Source organism: Panthera uncia, chromosome C2 (assembly GCF_023721935.1).
Source record: "Panthera uncia isolate 11264 chromosome C2, Puncia_PCG_1.0, whole genome shotgun sequence".
Classification (NCBI taxonomy): Eukaryota; Metazoa; Chordata; class Mammalia; order Carnivora; family Felidae; genus Panthera; species Panthera uncia.
Genome location: NC_064810.1, coordinates 79,454,100 through 79,470,242, shown reverse-complemented (window position 1 = coordinate 79,470,242; position 16,143 = coordinate 79,454,100). Strand labels below are relative to the sequence as shown.

Sequence of the window (16,143 nt, the reverse complement as noted above, 5' to 3'; positions counted from 1 at the left end):
AATAACATCATGGCCCTACTGATGATGACTGATGATTAATTAACCTCAGATTTGGCCTGTGGTAAGCCAGTGGTGAGCCAACCTTCTTGGGCATCCTTGGGGGAAATCAGTGACCTCCTTCAGGACACCAGGTGCCTAAGCTATGCCAAGGAAAAGAATATTTCACCTCAACCAAATTATTCTGAGGCCATGGTAGAAAAAGCGGGACAGAAAATATGTGTCTCAGGCTCAGAGTCACATAGGATTGATGGCCTCCCACAGTGGCAGTTACTTCTGATCCAGCACCTGGAAGAGGTCTTTTTCAGGGTTCCTGAGGTTTGGGCAGTGCCTGCCCGATTTCTTGTGAAAGCAATGGCAGGATCAAGGCTTGACGTTGGGAACAAGCCTCACTTTTACAACACAATTTTTATGTATTTAAAACAGAAGCAAAATAAAAAGGCAGATTGTTTAAAACCTTCCATTCTTTTCCCTACCGGGGCGAAGGTACTTTTCTCATAGATTGTAGCTAATTACCAATATCCTACTAATATCCACAAACTAGAAAATCAGCACTTTTATTTATTGCATAGATGGCTTTTGTCTAAGGTCCCTGCTGGTATTGTGTAATAGTGTTTGTTAAGATTGCCAAAGAGATGTTTAGGTTTGTCTATACTTTTTTGTTTAGAAGGTATTGTTTAAAAACATTCCCTTGATGGACGTTTTGCTAATGAAGACAGTTAAGCAAACCACTGAGCTGACCACAAATGTGTCAACACTGTTACAGTCTAACCTACTGATTATCACCGATGGACATTAGCTGCCAACAGATACACAGACGGTTCATCTTTCTGTCACAGGCACATAAGCTTTCCCCTCTACTTCAGTCCATACTCCCATTCTCCTTCTCTGCTATCCCTTTTTTCATATCTGTGGAGATACTGTCTCCTTAAACTCTCCATCTCATGTGGGCTTGGAACAAGAAGCCATGAAAGGGCAGTGTTTGTTTAGGAGAACGCTGCAGGCTCTCTTAAGGAGTTTGGATCCAATAAACAACAAGTATCTAAACCTCTAGCCACGTAATTAGTTCCCTTCTTACCAAAGAACATTAAATAACCATTGGATAGTCTTAGCTTACTGTGTCATTTTAACACAGTGTCTGCAAAATCAGCATGGGCTATGAATGTGAGGCGGTGGGGGGGGGGGGGGGGGAGGAGGAGGAGGAGGAGGAGGAGGAGGAGGAGGGAAGAGAGAAACCAAGGAGTGTGTCTAGGGGTGAGGAGGGTGGGGAATTATACTGGGGTAGGAGAAAAAAGCAGCAGAACTTTTCAGAGGTTTCTCTAGTGGCAGAAAGACAGATGTCTTGTAAAATGTTGCTCTTTGTACCAGACTTTGGTATCTGACAGTGCTGTTATAGTTCAATGTTTTCCCTCCTTGAAACATTCCCTGGTAACAAAATGTTCTAAGAAGCAGGGGACTTAATAGACTCAAGTGTTTCAGCTTTTACAATGTCTTGGTCTTTTAACAAATTTTCCTGTTGAATGGCTTTAAGTTGTTATCACTTCCCACACATTACCTTGCAGCTATCACTTCCCACACATTACCTTGCTTCCTGGCTCTAGAAGAGAAGTAATGAAGGCTGATCTCATCCACATGGTGGGTGGGTGGGGGGGCGGGCAGAGGCTTACACACACGTGGGACTAAGGAGATAAATGCAGGGTAAGGGGCTAGGATCTCGGTATACACTTTGCCATTCTGATTTTGAATTTGTACTCTGAATCTTCCCTGGCATAAAGAGGCTAGGATGACTCCTGTCTACTACTGAAGAAAGCCTTGATTGCTTTTCTATTTCTCTGCCATTGCCTGGTTGATCTTTCTTTAAACTTCCTACAATGCCTACTAGGACGTTCTGAGATAAAGAAATCTATTTAACGTTGTTTCCCAAACTTATGGGACCATGAGGCTCTTTCTTTTGTGTGATATCTATAAACAGTCTCTGGTAGTTTTCTTTGGAATACACTTTGGGATATTTTGGCATTGCTTAATTCCTTTTACTTCCTTTAGCACAGAGATACTTATGCACAAATTAAATTTGGAGTTAAAATGAAACAGAATAGAGTGTAAGTCAACATCTAAGCACATAGAACAATTAATGTTCAGAACTTAGAATCCAGGATCAGGACATCTGATATACCCGGTGTCTGTTTTACCTGATACCCATGATTCTGAATGTGGTTTTGGCAATTCATATCATCTTCACATTGTCTTTACACTTTTAACTCATTAGTATTTAAGATGAAATGTCCATGCACTTTAGTAAAACAGGAATTCATTCATTCACTCACTCACTCACTCACTCACTCATAAGCTACTGAGTAGCAGCTGAATGCCAGACAAACACCAGGAATACAAAATGTTCTACTCCTAAAGGACTCTTGGCCAAGAGGGAGAAAATGTGTTAGGTGTAGAAAATGTTGTAATTGAACTATAGGGACAGAGAGGCCCGAGTAACCTATTCTGACTGGGCTAAGTGTGGGAGGAAGGTGTCACAGACATTTAAGGCACGTCTTGAAGGATGAATGCCAGGCAATTTGCTGGGTTGAGAAGGAGAAGGAGCAAAGATATTCCAGGGACAGAGGAACACATGTAGGGTTGGACAGTCACAGAATGCAGAAAGAAATTAATTTAGCAATAAATCCATTTGGTAATTTCACTGAAAAGTATAAAAAAATATTTCTACCTAAGGAGAATTACTATCTATCTATCTATCTATCTATCTATCTATCTATCTAGATGACAGAACTGTAAACAGAGGGTCACTGGTCTGGGCACAAGTTTGTTGCAGACACAGAGCTGGGCTTTTCAGCTTTGCTCTTGGTAACAAAGCCTTGTCATACACTCTCTGAGAAGGAAAAAAAAGATGGAGAATGGGAAAATGGAAAAAGGAGAATGTGGAAGCAAAGGAGGCACAGCAAGGACAACAACAGCAGCTCCAATCTGGCCCACTAGACTCAGCCTCCAGTATGTGATTTTATAAACGCAGATCTGCTCATGTCATCCCCATACCAAAAATCCTTCAGTGGCACCAATCATAACACCAAGTGCTGGCAAGAGAAGATGAAATGTGCATTCTTTCACACCTATAATGAAAGTGTAAATTGGCAAAAGATTTTCAGAAAGAAATTTGACAATAAGAGTCTACAATTTTCATACTGTTGATTCATTAAATTCTTTTTTGGTATTGATCACAAGAAATCATTGACAGAATCCAAGTTCATACAAATATGAACATTGTGGCATCATTTATAACAGTGAAATCTCACCCTTTACTATTTCCATCTGTATGAGACTAGTTAAATAAAGTCTATGGTATCCATGACAATAGACTTATGCCACCATTAAGATATTTACAAAATCTCAAAAACATTAAATACGCATATAATGTTAAGTGTGAAGGTGACATATAAATGTATTTATGCACAGCATGCTTTCAGTTATGTAAGAATGTGCATAGGAGAAAAGGACAAATGCCCCTAAAATCTTAACAGTGGTGAGTTCTGGATAATTAGATTAAAGGTCATTGTTATTTTCTACTTGATTCTTTTCTACATTTTTCATATCTTCTCTATGTATGTATTAATGTTATAATTTAAAAGTCATTAAAAAAAAGTATCAGCTGACTGCTCTTCCTACTTGCAAATGTGATGTAAACTCCCTGGCTTCATGCCCCAGGCCTATCCCCTTCTGGCAAGAGGCTGCCTCTGCAGTTTGATTTCCTGACCCTGTGGGCTAGTACCTGCTCCAGACATACACAACATGTAGTTCTCCAGGTAAATCCTCCTGTTTCCCTCCTTTGTGCCTCTACACATGTCGTACCCCTGCCTGAAATGCCCTCTTCCACTCCTACTTGTTCATCGAAACTCAGCTCAAGTGTCATCAACTTCAAGAAGCCTCCCTTCACTCCCATGCCTGAAGTTTGGTTTAGATCCTTCTCCTCAAACTTTCCCAGCTAGACGTGGTCAAAGAAAGAACAAGGAGGTGGATGTATTGGCAGTGGGTAAGAGATGGTTGTAATACTGACTGTAGCATAGGGTCTAGTTTGAACAGGACTAGAGACAAAGGACTGGAGGAAAAGGGAGAAGTGGGGTGAGAGGCATAAGGAGTTCTAGGAGCAGGTGTTCTGAGACAGCGGGAGACGGAGGGATGGAAAGAAGTGCTCTGAGCCATGCTAGTAGATCACAAGTCCCTCCTGTGGCCCCAGCTGGGCAGCTGAAGAAGATGGGCATTAGGGTCAAGGTGAAGTGAGGCTAGGTCAATGGTTCCCATACTTTGTCGCGTGTTAACATTGCCTGGAGAGTTTTTATCAACAATGATGGCCTGATTGCATCTATTCCAGTTCAATCAGAATGTGTGGGCCTGGGAGGCCGGCATCAATGTTGGTTTTTAAAGATTCCCAGGTGATTCCAAAAGGCAGCACAGTTTGGGAACCACTGGGCTAGGTTGTTGGGTGGTTCTCAAAGTGTGGTCTTGTAGCAGCAGCAGCATCCGCGTCAACCAGGAACTTGTCAGAAACACAAATCCTCAGGCCCCACCCCAGACCTAATGAATCAGAAACTCCGGGGATTAGGCCCAGTGGTCTGTGTTCTAACAAGCCCTCTGGAAGATTCTGAGGCACGCTCAAGACTGAGAATCTGAGCCTTAGGCAATAAAAGTGCCCAAAATACATGCAAGAATTAGAGTGAAAAAGAATATCAACAAGTTACTTCCTGACTACTTTGATCTAGAGCTTTTTTCATTTGAAAATTAGGAGTTAGGAATAATAATAGTGACCTCAAGTGTGGTTATGAGATTAAATGGCAGAGTTGGACGTTAAAGTGCTTGGCCCTTTAGAGTGGGCACTAAAATCTATTAGTTTCACTTTCCTTTTCTGCCAGATTCAGCCTAACGACTCCCAATCGTCTGTTTATCTACCCTCTTAGAGCTGTGTACAAGTGTCCCCAAACCCTCACATTCAGGCTAAAACATTTAAAAAACCTTCAATGGTCCTCTGGTTTCACACCTCCACACAGAGACCTCAAATCCAGGTGAACTTTAGATTAAGTGGGCGACCCACTCAGTCTGTTTTTCCCTCCAATCTCTTCCCTCACTCTGCTCCTTTCCCTACTTCTTTGATCTCAACAGCCCCATTTTGCTTTTCTTTCCTTAGTCCTGCCCACTTTTGGGAGGAGGGGCTGGAGCTCAACACTGACAGGTAAAGCTGGCAGAACATTCAGAACTAAGGGGTACATCTGATCTGTCCACTCCCTTCTTCGGATGCATCAATGGCTCTGGAAGCCCAAGGAACGGTGTCTTGGCTCCTTAGTCAGGTGTGCAAGGTCATTTACTGGTTGGCCTTGTGTCATACACAGGTGTCTCTCTGCTTGGAGAACTCCTATTTGCCCTCTGGGGATGCGCCAGGCACCATGCTTCTTCCTTCTCCTATGCTCAGACAGTGGATCTCACCCAATGACAACTGTTTCTGAACATATTACTCTCCCAGCTCCACTGAGAGTTGAAAGCCAGGATGTTTTCCTGTTTTGTTTATCTTTGTAACCCTAGCAACTAGCCCAGCCCTTGGCATATAGAAGGTTCCCAATTAAATGTTTGTTGAATAGACTGAATAAGATACATGCTTTAGTGCCAAAGACCTTGACAGTTTGACCTGAAAGAAGAAAAAGATAGTGATTAAAAATAATAGTAACTACCTGTCTAGACTGAACTGGGTAACAGGTTTTCCATGAATTAATTTATTTCATCTGCATATATCAGGTAATGCTGACCCAGTCTGGTTTTTGCCTCTCTCTCTCTTTCTCTCTCTCTCTTTTAAATATTTTGAGAGAGGAGAGAGAGAAAGAACGAGTTGGGGAGGGACAGAGGGAGAGAGAGAATCCCAAGCAGGTTCCATGCATGCCTGGCGCAAAGCCTGACTCGGGGCTCGATCTGACTGTGAGATCATGACCTGAGCTGAAATCAAGAGTAGGATGCTTAATTGACGGAGTCACCCAGGAGGCCTTCCCCTCTCTTTCTTAATGCATAATTTTTATGATCATTCTCATCTTGGCTGCTGGCTCACATTAATGAAAGTTCAGTCGTTGAAAATGCAAGGGAAGCTCAGGATATATATACGTGTGTGGCATGATTCAGACTTCTAGCTTGCTGTGCCCTAGGGAAGCATGGGAGATCCTCAGCCTAACGGGATGCCTTGCTACCCTCAACCCCACTCCTACCTTGTTTCCCCTTCAGTCAGTACTCCGGGGTTCGGGTCTGAGAGCTGCAATGGGGAGCCCAGGGAGCCAAGCAACCCCCAGTGGATGTGCTGAAATCCTACATGATGGTACCCAGAGAGTTTCTGAACCATCCTGTCATATGGGCAAGGAAGCCTGCCCCACATCCTGGGGTACCTGTATAATCTAATAAAGCCTGTGGGTGCCATCCCTTTACCTGGGTCATAGTAGCACAGGTGAACTAGGATGTTAGGTATCATTTCTTTGGGCTGGATTCCTATCCACTTGGTGGGGTAACACTGGTTAGCTAATGCCCATCTGAAGCTCTTCCTGGCAGGGCTCTGTGTCTAACTAATTAGAAATGCAAAAAGGAGTTTGTCACTACTTAATAAATGGCTTCTGATAGACAACTAAGGAGTCCCAGGGTTCAAGGGAAATGGTGAGAAACACTACAGGGTCTTGAGTTTGGGGCTAACAGCTTCAGCTTAATCTCTGTGTCTACATAGGGCAGGTTATTTGTCTTTTCTGAGTCTGTTTGCTAAGCCTGCCATAACACAAGCCCATCGGGCTGGGTGGCTTAAAACAACACACATTTATTTTCTCACAGTTGTGTTGGCTGGACAGCTACGATCAAGGTGCTGGCAGAGTGGGTTTCCCCTGGGGCCTCTCTTCTAAGCACGTGCATCCCTGGTATGTCTGTCTGTGTGTCTAGACCTCCTCTTCTTTCAAGGACACCAGTCAGATTAGGTTAGGGCTGCCCTAACTGCCTCAGTCCATCTTAGTCACCTCTTTAAAGGTCCTGTCTCTGAATGCAGTCACCTTCTGAGGTAGAGGATTAGGGTTTCAACATAGGAATTCCGGGGGGGAGGCAAAATTCCCCCCAGGTCCCTGCCCATAACAGACACAATAATAAAACCTACTTCATGAGTTATTTTGCGGACAAAAGAGGTACAGGATGTGAAGGAGCTCTGCAAACAGCAGGAAGAAATGTCCCTCCTCACTCTGTTAGGGAGAAGTTGACATGCAGTGGAGGGGGGGCGGGGGTGTGGGACTTTCTTACTCTCTTCAGAAGGAGAGGACACAAGGGGGGCTCTGCCTTGTGGTGGGGCCAGGTTCAGTCCACCTGCCAGACAGGTGAGTGGTAGCTGGTAGGCCTCTCTCAAACTTGGCCTGCCAAGGCGTGTCACGTGTCACCTTGGGCTCCTCTCCTGCCTCCAAATTTCCATGGAAATGGGCCACGTGCCCTTGGTGGTTCAGGCACCCAGAGCCTTAAAAGCTAAGCACTGAGCAGATTGCCTCAGCTTCCCACTGGGTCTGGTCTGTGCAGATGAAGGACTGCTCCTGGCGAAAGAGCTTCAAAGCCAACTTAGAAGCCTGGCAACCTGAAAATAGCCCGGGGGTGGGGAGATGGAGAGCCCCACAAGGCTGTTTCTTGATTTTTGGGAAGGGAGGGGCTCTGGGGTTTCCTTGGGCACCAAAGGGTGGGTAAGGAAAGAGGCTTTAAGTGACGTATAGGATCTTCACCTGGACACATTCCCACCTGGCCTCTCAAAGCACCAGGCCCTTAGGGATCCCAACCATACCTGACCTGAAGAATAATCTAGGGCCATGCTTTTCCTCACGATCTTAGCTCGGACATGGGGTAGAGGCAGAAGGACCTTTGCCAGAAAAATAAGCAGGCAGGAGGCCTCATTCCCTGGCATTCTGTAAACCCAACATGAAGAATGTGCTCCTGAGACTAGCTGTGGGGCAGAGACCTACATCGAATACTACTGCTGGGCACCCACAAGTGTCATTACCTCAGGAGAAGTCACTTAGCTTTTCTGAGTCTGTCTTTTATCTGGAAAATGTAGATACAGTAACCCACTGGCAGGGTTGTGGTGAGGTGTAGAAGTGATGCAATCAGAGGCCCTGCACAGAGAGCACACAGAAAGCCCTTAAGAAACAGCGGCTGTTACGGGGATTTTATGTTTCCTTAGAAAGGGGCGACCTCAGAATATCCTGTCTTTGCTACATGGTGAGTGGCCTTCTGTGGATGGTAATTGACATGACCCAGAGAAGGTATTGCAGGAGGCAAAAGAAAGAGGGAGAGGAAGATATGGAAGGTGGGTAAGAGAGGAGAAGGTAGGGGGAGAATGAAGTGCTGAGGAGAAGAAAAGCAGATGTACCGTGAAGGCCAGAGGTACTGTGACCTTGAACTTTTAGGATGACTGTCCTTCCTGGCAAATGAAGCATCTCTATTACCACTCTTTGACTCTAAAGCAGGAGATTCAGCATTTTATTTGCAAATGAGTTCCTTTAGTTCCTTTTCTTCACGTGTGTGTGTGTGTGTGTGTGTGTGTGTGAGAGAGAGAGAGAGAGAGAGAGAGAGAGAAAGAGAGAGAGGAAGAGAGAGAGAGAGAGATGGAGGGAGGGGGAGAAAGAAAGAGAGAGAGAGAAAGAGAAAGATACGACCTCATAGTGATCCACTATTCCTGGCCTGAGCAAGGAAGAGTAGGGTTGGATCTGGAGATACTTCAGGCATAGTGTTGATACCCCTGCTAGTGAAGCACCTCCTTTGAGGGGAGTGTCCTTTGTGTCCTGCTGTTGTCATACTGGCTTGCAGGTTTCTTCTACTCCCAGGGGTCTGTTTAAAGCCCAATAAAAGTGTCCAGAGAGTGTTGAGTGGTCTTTGCCTCTGGAAAATCCAGATGGAAGCAGATCGGAAGGAGAAGCAGCCTAGAGCCTCTGCTTTCTAAAGAGGAGAGGCTGTAGGCTCGGAGGGAAAGGGAATGTGTTGATCTAGCAGGCAGGCGCTGGGATTTCTGTCTCTGCTCTGGCTGTCTAGTTGTGTGGCCCTGGGCAAGTCACTTTCCTCCTCAGGGCCTCTATTTTCCCTGATTTGGCATAGGGGCATTCTACCCTTCAAGTCTGTTGGAGCTGTTCCAACAAAAGTAGAGTCTGAATTTCCTGACTGTCTGGGTCAAGAACAGATTGGCAGCAATCTTTACCACTCCTTACACTGTGCAGAAGTCAGAACATTCTGTGCAACCCTACACTGAGGCGAGAGAAAGAGTAAGCGCGGGCACACGCGGGCTCACAATGGCCATTGTTGTTGGTTCCTGGAAGCCTGCTGTGTGGTGGGGTGGGGAGGGAAGAGTGGGGCCTCCATTCTGTGTGGCTTTCTCTTCCTGGGTGAGGCAGGGCTCTGAAGAAAGCTCTGTATTTTGTGGAAGGGGGGCATCTAATCCTCTCTATGCATAAGGGTCAGGTGCTTCAGAAGGGGAGAGGCAGTGTGCTGGAGAATTCCTCAGGAAGAAATGATCTCCTAGAAATGGCTCTGAAGCAAGCCTCTGACAGCATCATGGAGTGAGAAGGTCTTTTAAGGTCTGGGAGGCAGTGGAGGTACAGGGAATCTTGACCTGGTGGTCCCAGTGAAGTCATGAAGAAAATGACCATTACTGAGCACAGACTCTAGGCCAGGCAGGCCTAGAGCTTTACAAAGGTTATGCTTTTAACCCTCACAGCAACTCTGTTAGATAGCAACTATTATCTCGACATAAAAAACTCCTGAGGCTCAGTGGGGTTGAGAAGCTTGCCTAACGTCACAAAGCTGGCGTGTGGTACAGCTGGAATTCAAACCAAGGCTTGTTTGACTCCAAAAATAAGCTCTGAATAAAGAACTCAAGGCAGAGACAAAATACCTTAGAGTGACAGGGTGTCTGAGGGCAGGGAAGTGAGCATGGAGGGGGTGAGCCTCTTCTTGGCTCTTCTCAGGGAAGACTTCTTGGCTGCACAATCTTATTAAATGGAATGATGACTTTCTTGGCTTGAATGTCAAATGCTATTGTTGGTATGTTGTTGGTAATTGTTGGTGTATTGTCTGGCTTTACTTTGCTCATGGAGCTTGAGAAGCTCCAGGTACAGTGGATGTAATGAAATCAATCAATTAGTGGTGAGATTTTCCAGTTCAACTCAAACCTGATTCTCACGCATGACACATACAAGGTACGTTGCAGACATCTACACCCACCAGGCTAATCACAGCTCAGAGAGATAAGCACACCACCCACCTGCCCCAGAAAGGCAAAAGCAGAGAGTTGTGATCAGAGAGACTTTTTCTGGTTGTTGGGTCAGGATTGGCCAGAAACGGGGGGTGGGGGTGGGTGGGGGAGGGTATTGTGGTGTATATGGAGAGAATGTTTGGAATACCAGGACTTGGCTCTAGTCCCAGATCCATCAAAATCAGTGTGGCCTTGGACAGGTCAATTGACCTCCCTGAGCCTCATTTTTCTAATTATAAAGTGTTTCTCAAGGGTGTTGTAAGGGATTAAGATGAGATGAGGAGTGTAAAGTATTTCTCACATCTAGTGTTAAATTCAAATAGATGCTTAACAAGTATAGGGCAAATCGGCCTGAAAACGGATCAAGCGTGAGGGAGGTGGAAAAGACACAGGTTCCAGAGTAAGGCGTCCATTCTGTGAATGTGTTGGGGGCGGGGGCGGCGGTCTGCTGTGGAGGCTGACGGGAGAGGGCGGGGTGTGTGGGCAGAAGCTGGGATCCTGTTGGCTGGTTTGTGGGGAGGGAGGAACCACGCACGTGGCAGCGCCCCCTCTGTCTGACCCCTACTCCTGTTGGCTTTTGTTCCTTCTTCCTTTGGGCCACAGCCTCCCGGTTCCGGACCTGAGAGCTGTAAGCCTGCATCATGCATTAGCCTCTGAACAGGTCTCCTGCCACCAGTCCCCTTTCCTGTCCCCTAACCCAAACTGCATACTACTCTCCCATCCTATTGCTCCGGGCTTACACCCCGTCACCTCTTCCTCTCTTCCTATTATTCGAGGATCATGAACCAATTCTGTGGCACATTACTCCAGGGTCTCTATCTCTCTGGCCTTCCCTTGTGCTACCTCTACACGCTAGTGCTCCAGCCCCCCTTCCCCTCTTCTCCCTCACCGTCTTTTCAAATCCTTGCCAGCTTCAAGTACAGCACACACACATCGCACCTTGCTCATTCATTCATTCATGCATCCACTTATTCTTACATCAGATATTTCCCGATCACCTCCTAGATGCATGGCACAGTACTGACAGCTGGGGATCAAGTTCCTAAGGAAAGCCTTTTTTTTTCTTGCCTCCCACACTCGTATGATACTGTTTCTGCCACTCCATGGCACTTGCCTATCATACCAGTGTTAACACTACTGTTCTGCATAGATCTCCTGTAGGTAGACTGTGAACTACTGGAGGTCAGGACACATCCCACTCTTGGTTGCATCTTCCACAGCACCTGGAACACTGGCAGTACTTGAAGGCAGGTTTGAATCCAGGCTCTATCATGTACACCTTTCTTGGGCCGCTTATCCCCATTAACCTCAGTGTCCTCAGCCGTAAAGTGGATTAAATACAGATGACGTCTGACTTGCAATTTTTTTGACTTTATAGAGACGCAAAAGCCATACATTCAGTAGAAACCATATCTCAAATTTTGAATCCCAGGCCAGTGATGTGAGGTACCATACTGTCTCATGATGCCGGGCAGGGGCAGCAAACCACAGCTCCCAGCCAGTCACACGATCACAGGGTACACAACTGATACATGACAACCCTTCCATACCCAAAGAGCCATTCTGGTTTTCAGTTTCAGTACAGGATTCATTACATTACAAGCGATAGTTTACACTTCATTATAAAATAGGCTTTGTGTTAGATGGTTTTGCCCAGCTGTAGGGTAATGTAAGTGTTCTAAGCACGTTTAAGGTAGGCTATGCTGCGATGTGGGTTAGGTAGGTTAGGTGTCGTAAACGCATTTTGAACTTACAGTATTTTCAGTTTACAATGGGATTACTAGGATGCAACCCTGTCGTAAGTCCAGGAAGATCTGTAATTAAATATGCAACCCCAGAAGTAAGTGCTCAGTAAATAACACCTCAGTACGTATTTATCGATAAATTGAGGACATGAAACACTTCGTACCCAAATTAGGAACGGATCAAGGGCACCAGTGTTCAGGCTGTGTGGAATGTGTGGCCAGCATGGAGTTCTGCTGTCAGCTGGGTCTTAGGAGACACCTGATATTAAATGGCTAAAAAGCTGCTACAGAGAAACAGGGTCTGGTGTGTGGGCCAAGATGGGGCAAACAGAAGAGGAAAAAATCTAAGGTAGTCTAGGCCCTCTAGTCTAGAAGTTTCCTCTGCATGTGAAAAATGAAAGGTTCAATGGCTCTGTGGTTCTGTTCTGAGCAGCAAACTTCCTAAGGCAGGAATTAAGTAGAAGTTTGACTGCAGCTTGACCCTGTGTGAACAAGTTTCCCCCATCCTAGAGATGATGAGGCAGCCTCCAGAGGCACATTCTATCTTGCCAACCCCTCCCAGGTCTTGGTTGGGGATGGGGTGGGGAAGAGGAGGAGACACAGCTGGAGTCAGAGCCCTCTTGATTCAGAAGTCAGCTGAAGAAGAATAAAGGGTTGCTTTTGTTTAATTTCCAGTGAATTTAGTTGGGTCAGGGACAGCCAGAAATGAGGGGGCTGGGGCAGGTACTCTGGTGTGTGCAGAAAGAATTCCACCTTGAAAGACTAGGACTTGGGCTCTAGTTCCAGATCCACCAATTTGTGTGACCCATTGGGCAGGTCCATTAATCTCTCTGGGTCTCATTTTCCTAATCCATAAGGTTTCTTCTTGGCATTCTCAGGGGGGAGCCGCTAGGCTCACCAGTGCAGTGCTTCTCAAACTTCAACACACACATGATCACCAAAGGTTCTTGTGGAAACCCAGATTCGGCTCCAGCAGGTCTGGCCTAGGACCCGAGAGTCTACATTTCTGACACTGTCGGGTGATGCCCTTGCTGCCGGTTGTGGACCATATGAGGTTCTAGTGCAGAAATTGGGCAAATCCAGCCCGATGCTAGTTTGTGTAAATAAAGTTGTATTGCAGCACGGCCACGTCCATTCATTTGTGTATTGTCCATGGCTGCTTTCACACTAAGTGGACAGAGTCAGATAGTTGCATCAGAGACCTTATGGCCCACAAAGCCTAACTATTTTAATAGTTACTATGTGACCCTTTACAGGAAAAGTTTGCCGATCCCTGCTCTAGTGTACTGGGAACTGGCCCGTGTGAGATAAAGGACCTGCACTTCAGTATGGGTTTGGCCAAGGGCAAGCCACTTTACCTTGCTGGTCCTCACTTTCCTTATCTAGAGGGCACAATGATCTCTAGATTTCTAAGAGACCTGGGATTCTGGGATTTCAATGCTACATAGAAAACATTCTAGTTTCTATAGAAACGGGCTTCTGAGAACTAGGCTGTGTGGCCTTCATTTGGAAGCTGCAAAAAAGCATACCTGGTCCACCCCGCAGATCCCCCAGACAGCCCTGCCAGGTGCCCTGAGAGCCACACCTCATGTAGGGTCAGCGGGGAACAGACAGGGGCCTGGAGAAGGGAAGAGCGAGGATTGGGAGGTGGACCCCCCCACCCCCAGCCTCCTGTACAGGCTGATGCTGGCACAGGGGCCCTGGAACATCGTGCCCTAGCACCCACCACACACACAAATTCCACTTTGCTGAGGGATCAACTCAAACACTAACTCACCACTCCAGGTGCCCCTGACCCTGGGTGCTTCCGGTCAACTAATATTAACTAAGACCTTTTGAGGTCTCAGAGACTTTGTCAGGCACAAGAATGTAGAAGGAATTGCGACATCTGGAGCTGAAGAGCTCACGGTCAGGTGGCAGACACCATGTAAGGAGAGAATTGTAGGAGAGTTCCACAATCAGCCGTGAAGAGAAATGCGTGACTCTGGGTCTCCAGCTTGGGCCACAGGTGATGCCATTAACAAGGCAAGGAACATGGACAGGGGGCAGCAGGCTTTCAGAGAGATGGAAGGGTGTATAAAGAGGGAGAAGATAACACCTCATTTGGGGCATATTGATTCCGATGTGGGCACCTGAAGGACTGAAGGACAATGCTGTAATTTCCTGTGAAAGGCAAAGCAGAGTTTCTCTGTAGGCCTGCAACGGGTTAAGAGGAATGACATGTATGTTGCCATGGTTACTTCCCAGCGCTGAGGGGAGTCCCACTACACACCCAAGTACCCCCGGCTCTTTAGGGATAACTCGCCTTGCTCTACCTCAGCCCCCAGGAGAGACCTTAGCCAGAAAGACCTCTGTGAAATGCACAGTTGCTGGAAACATTTCTACTTTCTCTTAACCCAGCAGTAGTGGCTGTAAGTAAGTGGCTGACTACCGCTCATTATGACTATCTTTCCAGTCAGAGCTCCACCAAATTGGAAAATTGGGAACCTCCAACTCTGGACAGCTCCTGAACCCCACAGGCCACTTTCTGTCATGGTTTCATACAAGTGAAAAGGACGTGCTGAGAAACAAAGAACTCACAAGCTCACAATTATTTTCTTGGCTCATCTGAGCTCCGGCTCCTCACCTGGGAATGTGAGTCTGAGATGGCTGGCTGGCGGCCCATGCCATCGCTTTGAGATTTAGGGGATGGTCCACACATCAGTGAAAATGTACACAGGCACAGCGTGGAGGCAGAGAGAACGATGTGTGCCTGTAAAGTAGTAGGGTCAACCAAAGTGACCCTTCCCAGGCAAGACCTCTGCATCTGGGCAGATCTATGATGAGGCACTTGCCAGGAGGGGGCCTGTGTGTTGCCTGCTCAGTTGGTTTGAATGAGGCATATCCGTGAGCTACACTGGCTGGCTGGTCTCGCTGGGGTTCGGGGTAGACATGTGACTCTCCTTCTTGGCATTTATCTCGGATCCTAATCACGTGCCTGTGGATTATTTTATTGAGGCCTGGCTCCCATACTCCCTAAGGGCTATAGGGACTGTGTCTGTTTTTGCTCATCATTGTTCCCTGGTGCCTGGCACTTGATAGGTACTCTGTAAGTGTGTGCTGAATAAATGATAGAAAGCCTGTCTCCACTGCTGGAAAACTGACGTGAAAGTCTGAGGAGATTTGCCCTCTCCGTTTGGAACCTTGTCTAGGATACCCTGTGTGCAGTTCAAGTGGGATGCACTAAGAAATCTCTGAGAAAAATGTTGTTTTAATATCAGATAGACAGAGGAGCGTAGGTGTGGGTGATACAGCCTGAAGGCTATTGCTGGTTTAAGGCTAAAGGTTGGATTGGGGCAGACGTGAAGCTCAGTGAAGAATTGGGAGAAAATGTGTAGGAAGTCCCCTCATTCGTATACAGGGTGGGGCTAGAGGGAAACAATGGTGGAGTTCCCCAGGGCTTTGCACGGACTGATCCAGCTTTGTGTCATGCCCTTGGTGCTTCACCTGGATTCAAGACTTGGCACCCTTGTCTTTATCTTGATTCACTGGAGAGCCAACTCAGGGGTGACTTCCACACTGGAAGTAATAGCCATATGAACTCAAGCACAGTGCCAACAAATAACCCTAGAGTTATAGGTTGTCAGAGCCACAGGTAATTGAAAGATAATCTAGACCTCATTTCTGAAGCAGAGGTTAATAGAGTGAAGCTCTAAATCTGGCCCCTTTCTTATCACATACTAAATATTTATCACCCTCCATTTATCACTTAACAATAATTCTGATTACTATTGATCAAATGCTCACCATGTTCCAGGCACTCTCCTAAATGCTCTACATGGATGATCTCATTTAACTCTCAAAACAATGCTGAGGGAGAGAGACTGTAATTGTGTCCACTTTGTATGGATTGAAATGGAGGCTTGGAGAGGTTAAATGACTTAACCAATGTCACATGGCTGATGGTGGGAAGGCCTGGGTCTTTCAACTTCTAGTTCAATGTTTAGTCCCTTATCCTACCTACACTGACTCCAAGTCCTCAAGATATATCTGAATTACTTATTTGCAGATCGCTTGCACATCTTACTTATTAACTGAGTTTCTAATGGTATCATGAGATGAAACTCTCAGCTTCAC

At 46.2% G+C, this 16,143-nt stretch overlaps 1 protein-coding gene across 1 annotated transcript in view; it reads right to left on the bottom strand.

Moving 5' to 3' along the window:
* DGKG (diacylglycerol kinase gamma) overlaps positions 1-16,143 on the bottom strand; it is a 201,998-nt gene that overhangs the window by 14,665 nt on the left and 171,190 nt on the right. The window lies entirely within an intron of this gene.